This window comes from Lithobates pipiens, unplaced genomic scaffold (genome assembly GCF_037356315.1).
Source record: "Lithobates pipiens isolate NorthernLeopardFrog02 unplaced genomic scaffold, aLitPip1_a1.2 Scaffold_18, whole genome shotgun sequence".
Lineage (NCBI taxonomy): Eukaryota > Metazoa > Chordata > Amphibia > Anura > Ranidae > Lithobates > Lithobates pipiens.
This window is the reverse complement of record NW_027507758.1, coordinates 550,081,076-550,096,273: the sequence shown is the minus strand read 5'-3', so window position 1 is coordinate 550,096,273 and position 15,198 is coordinate 550,081,076. Positions and strand designations below refer to the sequence as shown.

At 41.6% G+C, this 15,198-nt stretch overlaps 1 long non-coding RNA gene across 1 annotated transcript; it reads right to left on the bottom strand.

Moving 5' to 3' along the window:
• Positions 1–515: 515 nt before the first annotated feature.
• LOC143988940 (uncharacterized) lies at positions 516–14,524 on the bottom strand. Its single transcript, XR_013276937.1, has 2 exons — positions 14,185–14,524; positions 516–3,052 (listed from the first exon to the last, which is right to left on the bottom strand). It is a non-coding gene; the product is annotated as an uncharacterized LOC143988940 (long non-coding RNA).
• Between the last annotated feature and the right edge of the window lie 674 nt (positions 14,525–15,198).

Below are 15,198 nucleotides of genomic sequence, written 5' to 3'. Positions count from 1 at the left end.
AGCTCTGGCTGTATGTTTAGGGTTGTTGTCCTGCATCATTGAGGACTGCCCAACACATGAGAAGATCCAAAGAGGAAAACGATCCTTCGTGTCACATGACGGACCTGAACACATCTGCCAGGGGGTGAGAGGGAGGACTGAAGGGTAGAGTACAGGGTATGTATTTGAGCTCTAGAATAAACAAATACTATACATATATACTATACTATACTGCCTGCTGAATAAACACAATTGTTTCCCTTTAAAGGATAGTAATTGCACACTAAGCAGTGAAAGTGACATTCAACAAGCGTTCACTGCAGGTGAACCAATCATCGTCAAATCCAACCCATGTACCAGGAATATACACCGGCTCTGAATGTCTGGGGAAAGTCACATTCACTGGTTTAGAAACATACACTTTACATATGTTTTCACAGATTAAGCACTTTCAGTATTTGTTTTTTGGTAATATCCACAAACTATGTTCTTCATTGCAGCATTATGGAAAAATTTGATTAGGATTCTTTCACACAGACACTTCACAGAATATTTATTTAAAAAAAATTAAGTACAAAACAAAATTGTATTTATTACAGTAAAAAGTTATTCATCACATAACATAAATTAGTGTTAACGTGTTATTATATTGATACTTTCATTGTTTTTTATCCACATAAAAATAATATAAGCTATCATGAGATCCAGTTATTCGTTTATTACTAAAGATATACAGGTATATACAGTACAGTGGTAAAACTGGAATGTGTTACTAATGGCAAAATCAATATTACATTTTATTTCATTTACAGTGTATATAAATTCTAACAATAAATGTCCCTTATTTGCTTCCTTTTGGTCTGTTACAGTGCCTTGAAAAAGTATTCGCACCCCTTTAAATTTTTCACATTTTGTCATGTTACAACCAAAAACATAAATATATTTTATTGGGATTTTATGTGATAGACCAACACAAAGTGACACATAATTGTGAAGTGAAAAGAAAATGATAAATTATTTTCATATTTTTTTACAAATAAATATCTGAAAAATCCCAATAAAACATTTACGTTTTTGGTAGTAACATGACAACATGTGGAAAATGTCAAGGGGTATGAATACTTTTCAAGGCACTGTAAATATGCAATTGAATGTGTTTTATTATATCCATTCGACAAACATGATATCTGATCATCCGGTCAGAGCTGAGCATATTTCTGATCTCTGTTTCTGGACTGTTATCAGTTAGGAAAAGGAAACAAATGCAGCCATCACATCTAAGGACCTGTCAGCTTCAATACTATCAGTTTTGCTCTTGGATTTAGCTACATTTTAATTATTTCCACAGTTATAATTAAAGGACAATACATTTTGTATTTCAATTAAAGTTTTTGTGCTTGGAATGCAGCTTTAAAGTTGTTGTAAACCTCAGACATGAAATATGAACAAAGCATATCTCTATTATGTGTACTTGAATCAATTAACAGCACTAATGCCGCATACACGCGACCAGACTTTTCGACAGCAAAGGTCCAACAGAAGGAATCCATCGGACAATTCGATCATGTGTGGGCTCCATCGGACCTTTGCTGTCCAAAAATCTGATGGACTTTAGAAATAGAACGTTTAAAATTTTTCCGCCGGACCCAGTTCCTATCAAGAAATCCGTTAGTGTGTATGCTAGACCGATGGACAAAAACCGACGCTAGGGCAGCTATTGGCTACTGGCTATGAACTTCCTTATTCTAGTCCTGTCTTACGTCATCACATTCAAATCCGTCGGACTTTGGTGTGATTGTGTGTGGCCAAGTCTGTTCATTCGGAAAGTCCATCGGAACTCTGCCGAAAGTCCGTCGGTAAGACCACCTGACCTAGTCCTTCGAAAAGTCCGGTCGTGTGTACGTGGCATAAGTGTAATGTCTGCCTTCCTCTCAGCAAGAGTCGCGTCTGACAAGTTTTTCTGACACCATGCAAAAAAAAGGCGTCAGGGGAGGGATCTTCAGCACACCGCCTGTGATTGACAGCCTCAGCTCTGTCTGTGGTGCGAAGGGGGTGTGTCCCTTCCGTCTAATTAGCTCTCAGAGCTCTCCTCACTGAGCTCTGCAGTGTGTAATTTCAGCTCTACATCCCCTGCTTTCTGACAGCATGGACAAGATTTATAAATTTTGGACTTTGAATAGCTGTAAAGAAGAGATGACTGCAGATAGACAGGTACAACTTACGTAGGAGGATTTTTTTTTCAACCCCCCCTCCCTCCACCGCAAGTTTTAATAAGCCCTAAAGGTTAAACAGTGTTTATTCAAGCAATAAAAACTGGGCAATGAACTGTAGTTTTGAGTGTTTATTCAAGTTTCTTGAGGAAGTTGTGCACTTTCTCTTGAAGGGCATTGTCCAGCTGTTTGTTCATGTTCTTTTTTTCGAGTTGCATCTGTAGTTTTTGGCGCTCAGCTTCCCTCACAGAAATCTTTTCTATACGGGACATCTCGCCGAGTTGCTTGTACGTCAGTAAATCCATACTGCTGTGTGGTGTCCTCTCCAAGGCTGAGGTGGCTCGAGGTCTCCGTGCTAATTTCTCCAAACCCTGTGGATGTCTTACTGTGCTTTCCACGGATGTAATTTCTGTGTTTTCCATGAGTGGAACTATTCTGCCTGAGGTGACAAAGGGAAACGTTTTTGCTTCCCGATGTTTATATACATTGGGCAAACCCTGACAAAATGTAGGCCATTTTGGACGTGTACTGTTGTCAGCATACAGTTCTGTGCGGGTGGGCAAGAAGCTTTTGCTGAGACTGGAACCCTGCTTATCCCTTTTGTAGGTATGGATTTCATCCAGGACGTGATCCAGTGTTGACTGAGGCGTAATGGCCCGTTGGGTAAGCAGGACTTTCCTTTGTCTTACCATGTGGCCTACAGCTTGCTTCAGTTTGATGAGGCCAGCATGGTGCTGGTAATGTATGCTGTCCAACTTCTCACATAGACATGCGTCCTCTCGTTTGTTCTGGACATAGGCATTGGTTATAACTGGAGCAGACTTGGGACGGTGCTTGGGTAGTGGATCCGTTGACGACATATTCTGTTCATAGATAAAAGATGCAAGTAGTAAAATAGAAAAAAAAGACAAAAAAACTTAAAGCATAACTCCACTTTTGTTGAGAAAAAACAATCCCCTCTGGGTGATCTATGTACATTGAGAGGATTTTAACAAACTTTGTAGCAGATTCCTACCTGTTTCTGTTCTTAAGGTGATATTAAAGGCAAATTTTAATAACAAACGTCATAAAAATGTCATACTTACCTGCTCTGTGTAAGGGTTTTGCACAGAGCAGCCCAGATCCTCCTCTTCTCTGGTTCCCCGCTGGCGCTTCTGGCGCCTCCCTCCTGCCAAGTGCCCCATAGCAAACAGCTTGCTGTGGGCTCACCCAAGCAGACTTGCTCCTAAACCATTGCTCTGCTTGTCCATTCACACACTGAGCCATGGCTCGGCCCCACCTCATCTCCTTCTCTTCTCATGGTTTCATTGGTCATGGTTAACAATGGTTCCCGCTGCTGTCCCAGCCAAAGAGGAAGGAGAGTCCCTAGAGAGCCGAGTCTCTTGTGCACATCTCTGGATTGCGATGGGGCTCAGGTAGCTATGCAAAAGGTAAAAAACCTTGAGCCTTTACAACCACTTTAAGAAAAAGCTGTATGTTAAACTAAGTCCTTGGAAGACTCCTGAATGGGAGGGGCTGTGAGCAGTATAATCAGTTGATGCACTTGCAGTGTTCTGATAAGAAAATTTGCAGTGTCTGCATGACTTCAGAAATAATGAACCGTTAGGAAGTATCTCACCAAAATAGAATTCCTATTACAGAGGATGCCTAAAATCTGACTTGTATCTTAGTGCAGACTTTGGGGGAAATTATTGAGTCAATCACACAAGCAGTAAATTACATTTTTGGGGTCCACCCTTGACCAACTGTGTACAGAAGGCCACCTGGCTGCCATATTGCATTGCATTTTACAGACATCTACAGCGGCCCCAGGTTGAAAAGGAAAGGTAATTTTTAATAGCAATAAACTACAATATGGCTTGGGTGGCAATTCTGCATGCTCTATTTTTTTTTTTTGTCTTACTATATTTTTTTTTTAAGAAAGTGGAGTCACACTTTAATTACAAAATAGGAGGAGTAAAAAAGCAGTAAAAAAATAAATGAAAAAACTTCTAGTCCGATTAAGACCCCTTTTACACTGGGGCAGTGTGGGCGTTAGCGGTAAAGAGCTGCTAGTTTATAGCGGCGCTTTTGGGGCGATAGTGGGGCGCTTTTAAACCCCCGCTATCGGCCGAAGAAAGGGTTAAAAGTGGCTGAAAAGCACCGCCGTCTAAACTCTTTGCAGGCTCTTTGGCAGTGCTGCACATTGATTTCAATGGCAGGGCCGGTTTAGGAGCGGGGTATACACTGCTACCGCACCGCCACAAAGATGCTGCTTGCAGGACTTTTTTTCCTGTCCTGCAAGCGCACCGCCCCAGTATGAAAGCACTCGGTCTTTCACACTGGGGTGGCTTGAGAGGCGCTTTTAAGGTGTAAGGTGCTTTACAGACAATATTTTTAGCGCTAAAATGTGTGAAAAGCACCCCAGTGTGAAAGGGGTCTAAAAAGCAAGATATTGTTTTAAATTATGACTGCTAAAATCAATACATCAAATTTATTTTCCTTAAAGTGGTTCTAAAGGCTCAAGGTTTTTTACCTTTATAAATTCCATGCACGAAGGCTTTTGTGCAGCCCCCCCAATACTCACCTGAGCCCCATCTGGATCCAAAGATGTGTACGAGAGCCATTGGGAGCCATTGTGACACAAAAAATTGCAACTACCCCCACTTTATTTTCCAGGGCATTTCCTTTCAGAAAATATATAATGTTTAAGGAGTTGAAATAATTTTCTAACAAAAAAAATGCAGATTTTTACATGTATGTGTGAAATGTTTGAATTGGTTGGGTTTTGAAGTGGAAGTGAAACTTTCTGCACTGAGGCCCGGTTCAGTTATATGTGTCTGTGCGTGCTGAGAATGCAAGACCATGGCACCCCATTCATTTGAATTTGCTGCTGTGTCTGTGTTTTCTGCAGGGAAAAAGTTCCTGCACCTTTTATAAAGTGTGGCTACATGGAAAGCGCATGGTGTTTTTCCACCATGGGATTTCCATGTGTGGGAAACTGCACCAAATTCTTCAGTTTGGGGGTGGTGCCATTAAGAATTCATAGCACCCCTAACATTGTCCGTGCAGCAACACATTTTGTGTGTGATTTAAACGCAGTACCTCACCTGCATACATGTGAACCTAGGCTGATGGTCAGTGGAGGTTCTCATTAAAATATCCCTCTGTATACTTTCGGAGTACTGACACTTTGCAGTGCAATTTGCGTCTAAACAAAATAAACGGAAACAAATCGCACTGCAAAGATGTGATTTTCCCCACTGATTGTGTGTGTATGTGTGTCTGTGTGCGCATGTGTGTGTGTATAGAAAGGGAAAAGCGCCATCAACTGGGCAGTCAGAACTCAAATATCTGGCAAAATCTTGTGTTTGCGGTACCTAATGTGAGTACTAACATTTTTAATAAACTGCCCACTAGATGGCGATTTTCCCTTTCTATCTACACACACATGCACACACACACACACATAATGGTGGTGGGAAAATCACATGCGCTGTCGGAGCTCGGATACCCCGGCACGGGGAGGCCCCCGAGGCGGGTGAGCGCCGCGGTACCTCACCATGCTGGAGTACCTAAGCGCCAACAGCGAATGTGATTTTCCCCACCACCACTGTGTATGTGTGTGTGTGTGTGTGTGTGTGTGTGTGTGTGTGTGTAGATAGAAAGGGAAAATCGCCATCTAGTGGGCAGTTTCGGGCTTCTGTCCCTATCCCTGCCTTGCGGGCCGAACTCCCCTCTGCCGTTCCGCGCATGTGCGGGCTGCCTCCTCCATCGTGCTTGGGACGTCTCCGCCTACACCCCATGTCGACGGCCCTCCGACACCCAACATCACCGCGCCTTATGACGCGGTGGCGCCGGTCATCGCCGGAGCCAAGGGATCGCTGGGCTGACGAATCTCCAGCCATCTGGGTGTCACAGCTGTTCTGAGTCAACTCGTCAGACTCTGGGACGAGCCTCCCAGTCAACTGACGTGCAATCTCCCCATGATTTGGTCATACCTCCTTGTTAGGGGGGCACCACCAGACCTACCAACTAAATATCCAACCTTACCACCAAGTAGTTGCTATATAGTCAGGATTCTACCACTGCTCAAGGGAAAGCTGATGCTGCTGACAGTTGAAAGTAAGTCGACCATGCTTATTTCTACATGGCTTCCCCTTTGATTAAACTTTACCAGATTATGTTGCTTTATATACTTCAGCAAAAGTTCTCCCGGCTGTTTGCACAATACAATATATAGATTATTTACCTACTTCATAATACCAGGCTCCAAACTATGTGTAAGTTCCACACCAATGAGATAATATACATACATGCACACCTTCACAGTCATCCCTATCAGCACTCACTACCTGTCTGGAGGAGATAACGGTATGGATGGAGCACAACTTTCTTCAACTAAACAGTTCCAAAACTGAAGTTATTTTGATTGGCACCAAATTGGCAGACCAAATCATCATCCATAACCAGCATCACCTTTTCAGGCTCTAACATCCCTTTCTCATCAATAGTCACAAATCTTGGTGTAAAAAAATGACTCCCAACTCACTTTCGAAGCCCATATAAATCACCTATGCAAGACCTCTTTCTACCACCTCTGTAATATCTCTAAACTCCATCCCATTCTCTCCTTCTCAGATGCCGAAAAGCTGGTTCATGCTTTTGTCTCCTCCAGACTGGACTACTGTAATGCACTTCTCATTGGGATTCCTGGAAAGAGTCTGCAGAGGTTTCAGTACATCAAAAACTCTGCAGCAAGGATCCTGATGAGAGTGCGGAAACATGAGCACATTACCCCCATTCTTTACTCACTCCATTGGCTTCCTGTCTCTGCCAGGATTGAGTACAAGGTTTCCCTCCTCACATACCAATGTATCCATGGACATGCCCCCCTCTATCTTAAAGAACTTCTCAAACCACAAAACACAATACGTCCCCTCCGCTCCTTTCACTCAAACCTTCTTCATATACCCAGAACTAGACTCAGGATAATGGGAGACAAGGCCTTTTGTGCAGCTGCCCCACATTTGTGGAGTGCCCAACCTGACACCTTGAGGGCTCCTCAATCTACTGACTGTTTTAAAAAAGGTCTTAAGACATTTCTTTTTAGCAAAGCTTTTTGTCCCTTTTAGATGTTTGTTTTATCGTATAGATTGCTCAATTTTGTTTTTTTTTGTTTTTAATCTTTTAATCTGTAGCACTTTGAGATCTTTTGATGAAAGGGGCACTATAAATAAAATGTATTATTATTATTATTATGTCTAAGCCCTTGTACACACAGTCGGAAATACCGACGGAAAATGACCGTGTTGTCGGATAATCCGACCGTGTGTGAGCTTCATCTGACTTTTTCCGTCGGAATGTCCGACCAACAAAGTTTGAGAGCTGGATATAAAAATTTTCCGACAACATGATCCGATCGGACAAAGTCCGATCGTTTGTAGAGAATTCCGATCGGACAAAGTGCCACGCATGCTCAGATCAAATTCCTAGACCAAAGCTATTGTCTACTAGCCTGAACGTAGTCCCGTCGTAAAGGTATCACGTTACGAACGATCGGATTTTCCAACAACTTTTTCCGACCATGTGTATGCAACACCAGTTTCGGACAAAATCCGACTGATTTTTTTGTCGAAATGTCCGACCGTGTGTACAAAGGCTAACTGACATCTGCAGGCTCAACTTTTTCCTGCCTCCTCTAGCAACTTCCAATCTAGCTCACTATATAATACTTATACTACAACCTTTTTGTCTAGGGGTCAATTGTGCCTTATTGTCGATCCTTGTGGACCCTGCCACCTGACAGTGCCCCCTTCCCTTGGCAGAGTTGCTCTCCTCCTCCTTTAATCTTCTCCTTGGAAACAGTACCAAGGTTAACCACACGAAATGGTTTGGCTAGAAGATACTACTCATGTTTTCAACTTATCTTGGAGAGCCTCTCCCCAAAAGACCCACGCCATGGGGCCATCCTGAGACGCAGACATTGATCTAAGCAGGATTCTGATATGTACTCTTTCTTACTACAGATGGTCATCTCATAAGTACCACCAGATTTAAAATTTGCTTGTCCCCCCCCCCATCCCCCACGCTGTTCCCTTGATTATTTGCTTATATACCTTTAATACTATGTATAAATATATACAAACATATGAACTATTTGATTTGGTTGACCCATTTTTTTTTCTGCCGTTGTGTTATTAGATAATACAGTTTGACTCAAACCAGCCTCAGAAGAAAGAATTTAACAATTCAAACATATTCCAAAACAGATTGCGATTTCTGAATTCATGTATATTGACCGGCCTCCTACTATAAGACCTACTTCATGATTCAGAATTTTGCTGTAGATTGTTGTATTATGACCACTGGCTTTTGATTTTAATATTTCTATATGTAATTGTATTTTTTTAAATTAATACATTTTGTGTTTATGTTTTCTACTCCTTTATATGGTCTTGTCCCTTGCCCATAAAATCCCTGGGGCACCCCCTTTTGCTTTTTCTCTTTGTTTACAGGATGTGGCTTGGGTTCCAGTTCTTAACTTATAGGTATCCTTCAATTAATTTTTCTCTACTGGTATCAGTGCATCAACACTGCGCTGGTCCTGCTGGACTCATCCAGAAGACTACAAACCTCTGGTATTTTCATTACACCAACACCGGAGCTCTCAAGATTTAACCCCATCAAAACTCATTAGCGCTCAAAGTATGACTCACAAGGAAATAATCCCATAATCACTTTGTCTTCAAAGTTTTTAAGCAGGAAGGAAACCACCTAAATGCCCTCTTCAGAGTTGTCAATGAGAATGCAAAGAACAAAAACCCTTTGCTGCCATACTTGGGGGCTTCCCTCTTCTCTTCTCTGTGCTATTGTCACAGATAGCCCTGGGAGGAAGTTACATTACATATCGATGCCATGGAGCAGGTTAGGCAGAGCATTAGGCTGTTAAGACCTGCTGTCAGTGCTGTACTTACTAGTATTGGACCACCACCAGTTGTATTAAGTGCGGCCGCCGGTCTGTCCGAACATCAGGCCAGTCACCAGCCGACGGTCAGTATTATCATACCGACAGCAGTACGGCCACTTTATGGGGCCCCAGACCGATTTTCCTCCTGGACCCTGCCCCCTGGCCCAATCCGCCCCATAAGGCTGACTCTACACTAAAAGTGTAGCGCAAGCCAGTGGGGACTCTTTTCATGAAGGAGGCGAGAGGAGGCAGTTTTTTCATGTGGGGGGTGGCTGTTTTGCTGCCCCCCCCCTGCAAAGTGCCACCCTAGGCCCGGGCCTTGCCGGCCTAGGCGAAGATACAGCATTGTACAATGCCCAGGATGCACAGCTTGGGATCTGGAGTGAGAGTAGTTTGAAATGCCTGGTTTATGAATGGATTCCTAGTATCTTTATAATTTGGGCATTGCCACAACATATGAATTAGATCCCTATGATAGCCTACTACAATTTTTAGTCATCACTTTTACACTGGGTATTTAATTTGGTTTGGATGGCCATTTACATCCATATGTATTTAATTACCTCGCACTTAACTGGCTTTGAATTAATAGAGTCATATAGTACCACATCACCTTTCGTTATCACTCTGTTATAGAGTGACATGTCACAGGTTCCAGGAGGCTGCAGGACCATTCATGGGATGCGTGTGAAGCCACAAGGAGTCACAGCGGTCTTACAAGAGCACTTTTTTTGGAAAAAATACACTTTTGTGATTTAAAAAATAAGACAACAGTAAAGTTTGCCCAATTTTTATATTGTGAAAGATAATGTTACACCAAGTAAATTGATACCCAACACGTCGCACTTTGCGCCCACTCGTGGAAAGGTGACGTTTAAAATAATTCTACAGATTGTATATTTTGAGTTACAGAGGAGGTCTAGGGCTATAATTATTGCTCTTGCTCTTGCTCTAACGATTGTGGCTATACTTCACTACATGTGTGGTTTAAACACCGTTTTCATATGCAGGTGCTTCTGCACGCGAGCTCGGCGGAACGGGGCGTGTTTAAATTTTTTTTTCTTATTCATTTTACCTTTTATTTTATATTTTTACACTGTGCTTTAAAAAAAAAATTGTGTCACTTTTATTTCTATTACAAGGGATGTAAACATCCCTTGTAATAGAAAAAAAAAGCATGACAGGACCTCTTAAATTTGAAATCTGTGTCAAAAAGATCTCATATTTATACAAAAAAATAAATAAAAATTTCATAAAAAAAAAAAAAAAGTCCCTTTAAAAGCTATGGAAAAAAGTGTCATTTTCACGTCGCTTCCGCCCTGCAGTGGTATGGAGACGGGTGGGGGCCATCTTCCCCTCACTCATCTCCATGCCTAACAGGAAGAAGGATCCAATCGCCTCCACCATTACCGACGGCTCCGGTAAGCGGCAGAGATAAAAGTGATCTCTCGGAGAGTCCACTACAAAGACCTCTTTTATCTGAAAGCAGACTGCCCGCTGAAGAAGAGGATACTGGGGTTATGGCAGCTAACAACCTAATACCTACCTCCTTACTCCATTTTGCCTCCAAACTCCTTGAATGTTTAGTCTACAACTGACTGAGTGACCACCTCATTGAGAATAACATTCTTGATCCCCTTCAGTCTGCATTTCGAAGCCGCTCTCTTCGGTTCTCCCAAGACATCCTGCTCTCTATCTCCTTTGTCACCTCCTCCCATGCTTGCCTCCATGATTTCTCCAGAGCTACTCCCATTTGGAACTCCCTACCCCAATCTGCCCGACTGTCCCCTAATCTATATATTTTTAGACGATCCCTGAAAACCCTTCTCTTTAAAGAAGTCTATCCTGCTTCTAATTAATACATTGTTTAACTTTCTATCAGCTCATCCCCCACAGCTATTACCTTATGTATCAATTGACCCTATCTCTTAGATTGTAAGCTGTAATGAGCAGGGCCCAGAGTCCTCCTGTACTAAATTGTAATGTAACTGTAATGTCTTCCCTTATTTTGTTAAGTGCTGCACAAACTGTAGGTGCTATATAAATTCTGTATAATAATAATAATAATAATAATAATAATGTGTATTGGAGTATTATTCTATATGTTTTTGAAGGCTTTAGTGACATTGGTTGATAAGGAAGACATCAGGATCCTGCACAGCTCATTAGACTATTCCTGTTGGTTCTCCCTTTGTTGTGCTGTACTGTGGGGGCCTCACTTTCCCACAGCTCCCGGGACAGACACCCTCTTGCAGTTACCATCAATAAAGCTCTTTGGTTTTAACTTCTCCTTAAATCTGGTTTGTACGTGTAAAATGTTTGAAATTTGTCCCAAAATTGATGTGGCCCACTTTATGTGGACGTATGTATGATGTTTTTTCTAACTTTGTTCATTTTCTTTTTGTAGACACCCTGTCAGTAGCATCTATTTCTGAAAAAGTTAATTAATACAGTAAAACCTTGGATTGTGAGCATAATTTGTTCTGGAAGCATGCTTGTAATCCAAAGCACTTGTATATCAAAGCAAATTTTCCTATAAGATATGATGGAAACTCAAATGATTCGTTCCACAACCATTTATTCATAAGTTCTTCAGTTTATAGTCCATATAAAAAGATTATAGCAATGTGATAGGTTGTGTAACCATAAAACGTACATCCACAAATGGAAGCCTCCGCAAGGGGATTAGAAGCAAAATCCAGCAGGCGCTAGAGAGTATAAAAGAGAAGAGAGACACCTCCAAGTGTATCAATATGGTTACATTTAATGAAGGTACAATATTTTAGCAACTCAGCTTTAGCAGCTTGATGCTGTCCACATAGACCATCCCCCTCACCGCTGGCTCTCACCGCTGTCAGTCTGCAATCATGACCTGGAAGACCACCCTGCAGTAGAGCGATCTGAAAGGCGCGGCTTGAACCACGCATGGAGAGCAGCGTGGAAGGGACGACGTCAATGGCGGTGTGGAGGATGCTCTATGTGGACAGCTTTACCCCGGATGCCTGCATACTTAGATGTGCCTGTTTTACTCATCAACCATGTGAGTTTCTAAATGTTGTACCTTCATTAACTGTAACTGTATTGCTACACTTAGAGGCGCCTCTCATCTCTTTTATACTCAGTTCTGATGCTACTTGTATATCAAGACATTGCTTGTTTATCAAGTCAAAATGTATTAAAAAATGTTGCTTGCCTTGCAAAACGCTCTCGAACCAAGTTACTCTCAAACCAAGGTTTTACTGTATTCGCATAACATTTTGAAACTCATGATGCAATTCATCCATCTATTTATCCTGTAAGTTTATGAAATGTAGCTTTGAGCATGTTGGAAGATTATACGTAATGTAGAAATATGTATTTTTTATTATTACTGTCTATACTAAAATACTGTAAACTGACAATAACGAATCAGCTCTTCTGTGTTGTTTTTATTTCTCTACATTTTAATTAATATCAAATATTAAATATATAAAATATTTTAATTATGTGGATATTAAATAAAATTAAGGGCTGGATCACAGTGTCACATCACATATGGTTCGCACAGGAATTGCTCTGCATTCCTGTAAAAATCACATGCAATTCTGTGCGGTGAATTTGAACTCATCATTTTGTATGACTCAAATCGCACCGCATTCACACAAAAAAGCTGCAGTTACCTTATTTTTGCTGTACTGGAATCAGATCACATGGTTGTTCATACCCATGCAATCCGATTCAAGCAAACGCACTGCATACTGTGACCTGCTTTTAGGGTGGTGTTAACTTTTAATTGACATCTGCAATTAATCCGCAGATTGTATGAACAGTTGTTGTGAAAAATTTATTAAGATGTATTTACAGTGCAGTTGTTATGCGGTGTTGTTATTCCTGTGCATTGCATCAGTGTGAACCTAGCCTAAAAGATTGCGTATATGTTTCTTGTCCAGATGTACTGCTATAAACCCCCACATGCATTCAATTTCATTATTTATTTTTTTTGGAATATAAAAATTATCTAAACTCAAGACCACAAATGTCATATATTTCAGCTTACAAGTCCTTGGATGTGGTGGCTGCATTAGCTAGAAGTACAGAAAAATACCTGTTGGTCTTGTCAGAAGTCAAATTTCCTTCCCAGAAGAGTTGAAGCTATTATAGCTGCAAAGGGTGGGCCAACTCAATATTTAACCCTACGGACTAATGCCCTGTACATGCGGTAGGATTTTCCGACAACAAAATCCACGGGATTTTTTCTGACGGATGTTGTCTCAAACTTGTCTTGCATACACGCAGTCACACAAAGTTGGTTGGAAGTTCCAAATGTCAAGAATGAGGTGACGTACAAGACGTACGTCGAGCTGAGAAAAATGAAGTCCAATAGCCAGTGTTGCTCTTCTGTTTGATTCCGAGCATGCGTGACACTTTGTGTGTCAGAATTATGTACACACGATCGGAATTTCCGACAACGGGTTTTGCTGTCGGAAAATTTGAGAACCAGATCTCAAATTTTGTGTGATGGAAATTCCTATGGAAAATGTGTGATGGAGCCTACACATGGTTGGAATTTCAAGGTCCTATCACACATTTTCCATTGGAAAATCCTATCGTGTGTACAGGACATAAGACTGGGATGCCATTGGTGTCCCAATACTATTGGTAATATAGTGTACATTGAAACATCCTTTTCAAATATGAAATATAAACTATCAGGCAAATAATGGAAACAAAGGGGGGGATTTACTAATATTTGGTGCACACAGAATCTGGTGCAGCTGTGCATATAGTAACCAATCAGCTTCTAGGTTCTATTGAAACAACCTTAATTGAACAAGCTGAAGTTAGAAGCAGATTGGTTACTATGCACATCTGCACCAGTGTGCACTAGCTTTAGAAAATCAGCCCAAAATTACAAAGAGCATCTAGTGGCAACAAATACTAATTTGGCAAACATTATGTACAGTGTTTTGAAATCTTAGATGAAGTAAGCAATTATAATCTAATTATAATCGTATAATTATAAGAGTTATACAATTAAAAAATGATAAACTCTTCCGCTTCTCTTACCTCTAATTCGATCAGTATCCCGTGGCTCGATATTGGGAGATACAAAGCGACATATAATACAGACGTGCCTTAGTCTTATTACAAGCTCTGTGCTGTGTGTTTATCTGGTGCCGTACAATAGAATGAATTGATCACGTTGTGTTTGCAGAAGTCACCTCTTCCCGTTAGGATGTGGGAGGTCTGAGCTTTGTCACCTGTACAGTGTTTGGGTACAGAACTGTTTACTTTATGAAAGTGGATACTGCTATTGAATTATGGAAAATAAGGTGGCTGGGTGCTTTCCACTTAAAATGTTACGGAGTGCTTAGCAAACATAACTCTCCAGAGCTGACCAACCTACCCAGAGATGTAGAAAATGTGTACGATGAGGGTTGTAGTGAACGCACCAAGCCTGGCAGAAAATAACACGTAAACACCATCGCTAGGATAAAGATTAGCCTCCTCCTACCCTTCCCACTTTCCTCTAACTGATTCTTGTATTATTAAAAAAAAGGAAATTCCCTTTTCACATACCTAAATCCACAAGCACTCGTCTCTGTAGTCCTGAGTCTTCTTTCCTCTTCCGTTGGCTGTCCAGTGGTAGGGTTCTCTCAGGATCCAGAAGAGGAGTGATGTCATCACAAGGGGACTGTCAAAGTTTGATCAGCAAGGTAACATATGCAGCCCTGGATTAAAGGCATTCTATGCATGAAGGTATAAAACCTTCCACATGCAGCTTCTGCCCCAGCACCCCCTTATACATACCTGAGCCCGATCTTGATCCAGTGAGGCTCTCTTGGCTCTCCCTCCTCATGGGCTCAGACACAGCTTCTGGAGCCATTGGCTCTTGCTGCTGTCAATCAGTCAGTGAGGAGGGAGCTGGGGGGGGGGGGTTGGTGCTGAGCCACATTCTGTGTGTCTTGTCAACACAGAGTTGGCTCGGGAGCAAGCACACACTAGTGCCCCCAGAGCAAGTAGTAGTAGAAAGTAGTAGCAAGCTATATGTGCCCTCAGCAGGGGGGTTATGCCGGGAGC